Source organism: Hermetia illucens, chromosome 3 (assembly GCF_905115235.1).
Source record: "Hermetia illucens chromosome 3, iHerIll2.2.curated.20191125, whole genome shotgun sequence".
NCBI classification, from domain to species: domain Eukaryota; kingdom Metazoa; phylum Arthropoda; class Insecta; order Diptera; family Stratiomyidae; genus Hermetia; species Hermetia illucens.
In genome coordinates this window covers 90240855-90247618 of record NC_051851.1, presented here as the reverse complement: position 1 = coordinate 90247618, position 6764 = coordinate 90240855, and positions in this window count along the sequence as shown.

Genomic DNA, 6764 nt, shown 5'->3' with positions numbered 1-6764 from the left:
GGACAATCACTCTGTACTTTGGGAACCAAACTGCGCTGAGCGAAATAAAGGTTGTCACCCCATGATATCCAAAAAAAATTGCATGCATACCATAATACAGCTCTCAACAAAAAGTTCCAAGCAACGAAAAAAAAGTGTACATCATTTACTTTTCAAATTAATTCAACTTGAATGAATGAATTATCTATTTCTGACCTCTGAGATGCACCTCACTGTTAATTATCATTCATGAATGGCGAGATAATGCTTTCCTTGCAAAGCGTTTACCGTTCCGAGTGCCATCTAGTATTCAGTCGAGCGGAGGTGTATGTCTCGACTCGACCCTTCAGTTATTACATCATTTCTATTTCTCCTGTCCTGAGTGCCATCTAACGACGGATACTAGAAACATAGTCCGGATTCATTTGGGAAATTGGTTTGCTGAGATAATATTGTCCCTAGATGGCAGCACATTTACAGGAGACGGACATGAGGAAAATTGGTCGAAAATGGTTTAAAAACCAGCGCAATCTTGAATAGTGCCCAGAATTTCTAGACGGTATTTCAAGATCACTTTCAAGGAGGAAAGAATGTTTAGATGACAGTTCTGTATGCGCCAGTTTCATTTCATTTCTGATTTTACTTGCAAAACGCTGCGAATTGCTTTTCAGGCACATTTCTGATTTATATGATTTCCGTATAAGTTCTGGGTGTACACCTACATCATCTATTATATATATAAGTATAGCATTTCCTGTGTCCGGATAGGTGAATGGTTAAAGCACAAGGCTGTCGTACGGAAGGCCGTGGTTCAAATCTCATTGGCAACAGTGGGATTTGTATCGTGATTTGACGTCGGATACCAGTCGACTCAGCCGTGAATAAGTACCTGAGTCAAATCAGGGTAATAATCTCGGACGAGCGCAATGTTGACCACATGGCCTCATACAGTACACTGTAATCCTGTGTGTACCGTTACGGTCTTCCATAAATAGGCAGGTTTTTGTGACGCTTTGGATTTTCCGATTTTTGTAAAAACACGGTAAAATATAATTGGTTCATAAACCGTGTAGGCTTAATAAAGCTATTGGTTTGATGGCATAATTTGAATATAAGCATGCTTTATGAAGTATAGGTGTGTCTCTTTTTACCATTTTCCTATTTGTATTTTAATGAGACTGCGCTGGGCACCGACATTTCATTATATCACGCTTATTGCTGCCCAGGTGATAAGGCTACAGGAGCTGAACAACACGAAGATGAACGTGGACATTGCTAGTATCAAATTTGCCGCAGCACTCAATTATTTTCCATTTACCGTGCCTTTCCATATGTTTTCCGACAATTTTTTACCCTATGGTCCTTTCATTCCGGAACTCGTCATTTCCAACGAAAATGCCGATGTTAATGTTAATTACGGTCCGGGTGGTTATCTATTCTTTTAAAAAATTGTAAACAGTACATTTCCCTTGCTCCGAGTAATGTTTAACAAGGCTTAACAGGTTCAACTTTCTCAAGTGGTATGTGAACGACTGCCTTTCATCTTGCTTCGGACATCTCATTGGGAAGAAACAATATGGGTTTCGAAGGGAGCGGTCAACAGTCGTATAAAGGTTTTGTGATCATCTTCTACAAATCCAACAGTATTTGTTCAAACTAAAAGATATACGTATTATACTATAGCCATAGATATTATCCTCACACTTAACAAACAAACTGCCTATTTCCGAATACTGTACATACACTAGGCAGAAAAAGTGTGCGTACACTCAGTAGTATGATACTTTTCCTTAGTAAAACAAAAAAATTAAGCTAATTTTTGTGGCGAATTTATTATCCAAACATTACAAATAGTTCCGTAGTTTTAGTGTATTTAATTCACTAAGTTATAAGTCTTACAAAAACCAGGTTATAAAGCCAAAAATTAAAAGAATCGCAATAATTCAGTAGAAAAAGTCTGCGTACAGTAAACAAATATTTAAAAAAAATTAAATTTGAGTAAATATGAAAAGCAAATCAGTAGCTTGTAGGATACCCTTTTCTTTTTATGACCTGTTTTAATCTTTTCGGCATAGAAGATACAAGTTTAGATGTTTCTTCAACACTTATTTTATTCCATTCTTCTTGTAATACATTTTTCAGCACATCCTTTGAAGTTATATCGTATTGGCGAATTCTGCGTTCTAATAAATCCCACAGATGTTCTATGGGATTTAAATCTGGCGATTGTGGGGGTGTATGTAACTGTTTGGGAACATTATATAATAGCCACAGCTTATTAACCTCAGCTGTATGCTTAGGGTCGTTGTCATGCATAAAATAAAATTCGTCACCCAGACGTAAATTTTCAGCACTTTGTTTTAAATTACGTTTTAAAATATTTAGGTAGTCATATTTGTCCATGGTAGACTCTATAAATTGCAGATTTCCTACGCCACCACTTGCCATACACCCCCAAATCATTATTCCGCCACCACCATGCTTTACCGTTGGCATCAAATTTTCTTTATTCAATGCTGTACATGCTTTTCTCCATACTATTTTTCTTCCTTTTATTCCAAAAATGCAGTATTTACTTTCATCTGAGAAAAGCACATTTTCCCAGAATTCATTTGATTGGTTTACGTACTTATTCGCAAATTTTATTCGTTTTCGCCTATTAGTTAATGAAATAAATGGTTTCTTACGTGCAACTCGCCCATGGTAACTAGCTCTCTTGAGTATTTTCCGTGCAGTATCAGCACAAATTTTTTTGTTGAACTTAAGTTCAATATCTTTCGCTATTTGTGGTGCAGTTATTCGTGGATTCTTTTTCCCCGAACCTATAATACTTCGCCTTTCCCTAATCGACAACTTCGATGGGCGACCAGATCGTGGCTTCGATGTTATTATTCCCGTCGATTTAAAGTTGTTAACTACCCTTTGAACAGATGGATGTCGCCTTCCTACTATCCTGGCTATTTCGCGGAAACTTTTTCCTTCTTCCCATAATTTTATTATAACTTTTCTTTCACTTACACAAATCTCTTTTCGCTTCAATTCCATAATAACAATTATACACACAAAATAACGAAAAAACGTCCTTATTTTTCACACTTCAAACACAGCCATAAACCAATAACTCACAATCAATTTACTCCAAATGGCAAGGATTTATATTTCGGGGAATCACCTAATTATGTGGCTGTACGCAGACTTTTTCTACTGAACATTTGTGACTTTTCTTATTTCCCTTTTTTTATTTTAGTTTCCTTGAATTCTAATTTCGTAAAAGTGGCCTTATCAAAGCAACAAGACCACAAGCAATATGCAAACAATAAAATGTTTTTAAAAAACTAATTTATTCGTGTGTTTTACTAACGAATAACCAGGAACTGCTTAGTGTACGCACATTTTTTCTAGCGAGTGTATATTATATATGGACGTGTATAAATTGATCGTACCCATATTTCCGATTTACTTCGTGCGCAAAAGCATTCATATGTACATATATAGCACGTATATTAAATACTGCTGGGTTAATGTACAAATATATCTATCTGAATTAGACACTATTGGCAAACTTCATTAGCACGCATATACTATATACCTACATGCACACATTCCTGTTTGCAGTAATTCATATTCATATACAAATGACTAAAAACCTAAAACAAAATAAGAGAGAGATGCATTACTGTGATTTTTTTCAGATTTTTCGATTGGATAGGTTCTGAGAACGAGACCTGTCACACTTTTTGATGATCATATTTTGAACCCTCACTCCCTATTCTTCACCCGATATCCAAATATACAACAAATTTGGAAAAGTATTAATTGAGTCCTTTCGTTTGATACCCCACGTGGCCACATTTTATGAAAAAAAAAAATTGCACCCTCCATTCACATGTATGGGAATCCCCCTTACACATAATATAAAATGGCGCCTTTTGCTGTCTAAAAAGGGGACAACACATCACACGCTCCTGCCAATTTTCGTGACAATCGGTCCAGCCGTTTCCGAATAAATCGGGTGTGACAAACAGATAGACAGACGGACAGACATTAATTCGATTCTAATAAGGTTTTGTTTCACACAAAATCTTAAACAAGTCGGGAAACCGGAAGCTGGGCGCTTCAGGTATGAAAGGTTTTGTTTGCTATTTCTATAAGTATATTTGAGTGTAGAACTATCCCCTTTGTACGTAGCCCGTTAAGAATATGTATTTAGCATGTCAGAATTAGTACTCCGGGTTGTAAATTTACACGGTAAAGACAATTTTGAGCAACTGTAACTTTGTTACTAATAGTACGATTTTGATTAAACTTGGAGATAATATGCTCCATATTATATTTTATACTACTACCAAGTTCTATAACTCTGGGATAAACCTAAGGGGGGTTTACTCAACTTTCCCAAAAATATGGTTATATACTATTATCAACTTAATTTGAACAGATATCGATATAGAGAGTATTTTGAGGCCTAGGCACCATATAGAGGCAGATTCATGAATTTTTTTAGATTTTTCGTTTGTGTAGTTTCTGAGAATGGGTCCGTTAAAGAAATCATCCCTTTCCACCCCTCCCACTCCCCGCTTCTCTAACAAATCTTAAAACTAAGACCGGCTTCGAAAAGTACTAATCGAGACCTTTCATTTGATACCCCACATGACTACATTCAGTGAAAAAAAATTGTACACCCTCCTTTTACATGTATGGGGACGGAAGGAGACCTAGCTAAAGTAAGCTAACTTCGCACCGTGATGTAATACCTAAAGGTGGTTCCACGGGGTAGGGAGAGAGTTGGGGATAGTTTTAGTGGGTAAAAATCCCACACTCTGGCGTGCCCAGGCCAGAGTCTTTTGAAGATTTCCACCTCCGTAAAAAAAAAAGACAGACATTGAACTGACTTTAACAAGGTTTTGTTTCGCAAACAAATCCTTCAAAATGGATTACGTACAATCTTCGTTGACTTCTCCAAAGTTCTAGATCTTGCGGAACATTTCTTACTCATCAAGAAGCTATCCCAGTTGCGATCTTTGCTAAGTAGGAGAGTAAGCAGGGTGTTATTCAATAGTTGTATCTCACATCCGTTTTTCCCACACCTGGAATATGGGGTGTTAATTATAAAGCACCGTTTATAACAAAAATAAACACGATTTGTGAACTAAGGAAATACATATTTTACAACGTTTTGTCGGATAATGTTTTTCATGACGCACTCTCAAATGGGTCAATTCGTTGACAGATGGATTCCAGTCAGTGTGCAAAGAGAAGACAAGGTAATATCATCCGAACATCATGTTCGCCATTTTTAAGGTTTTGTTTGCAAAACAAAACCTTATTAAAATCGGTTCAATGTCTGTCGGTTTGTCTGTCCGTCTGTCTGCCTGTCTGTCTGTCTTCCTGTCTGTCACAGACATTTTTCTCAGAAACGGCTATACCGATTAACAGGAAATTTGGTGAGAAGGTGGGACCTGTGGACCCCCAGACATGCAACGATTGATATCCTTCTACGTTGAAATTTAGGGGGGGGGGGGTCCCATACATGCAAAAGGGGGGTTGTAAATTTTTTTTTCACTAAATATAATCATGTGGGGTATCAAATGAAAGATCTCGATTAGTACTTTTCGAAGCCGGTATTAGTTTTGAGACTAGTTAAAAAGGTGGGGATTGGAAGGGTTGAAAAGTGATGATTTTTTAACGGACCTATTCTCAGAAACTACCCAACCGAAAAATCTGAAAAAAAATTATGAAGTTCCCTCTATACGTTGCCCAGGCCTCAAAATACTCTCCATGTCGATATCTGTTCAAATTAAGTTAATAATAGTATCATCATCATCAACGGCGCAACAACCGGTATCCGGTCTAGGCCTGCCTTAATAAGGAACTCCAGACATCACGGTTTTGCGCCGAGGTCCACCAATTCGATATCCCTAAAAGCTGTCTGGCGTCCTGGCCCACGCCATCGCTCCATCTTAGGCAGGGTCTGCCTCGTCTTCTTTTCCTACCATAGATATTGCCCTTATAGACTTTCCGGGTGGGATCATCTTCATCCATACGGATTAAGTGACCCGCCCACCGTAACCTATTGAGCCGGATTTTATCCACAACCGGACGGTCATGGTATCGCCCATAGATTTCGTCATTGTGTAGGCTACGGAATCGTCCATCCTCATGTAGGGGGCCAAAAATTCTTCGGAGGATTCTTCTCTCGAACGCGGCCAAGAGTTCGCAATTTTTCTTGCTAAGAACCCAAGTTTCCGAGGAATACATGAGGACTGGCAAGATCATAGTCTTGTACAGTAAGAGCTTTGACCCTATGGTGAGACGTTTCGAGCGGAACAGTCTTTGTAAGCTGAAATAGGCTCTGTTGGCTGACAACAACCGAGCGCGGATTTCATCATCGTAGTTGTTATCGGTTGTGATTTTCGACCCTAGATAGGAGAAATTGTCAACGGTCTCAAAGTTGTATTCCCCTATTCTTATTCTTGTTCGTGTTTGTGTTTGACCAGTGCGGTTTGATGTTGTTGGTTGATTCGTCTTCGGTGCTGACGTTGCCACCATATATTTTGTCTTGCCTTCATTGATGTGCAGCCCAAGATCTCGCGCCGCCTGCTCGATCTGGATGAAGGCAGTTTGTACGTCTCGGGTGGTTCTTCCCATGATGTCGATATCGTCAGCATAGGTCAGTAGTTGGGTGGACTTGAAGAGGATCGTACCTCTTGCATTCACCTCAGCATCACGGATCACTTTCTCGAGGGCCAGGTTAAAGAGGACGCATGATAGCGCATCCCCTTGTC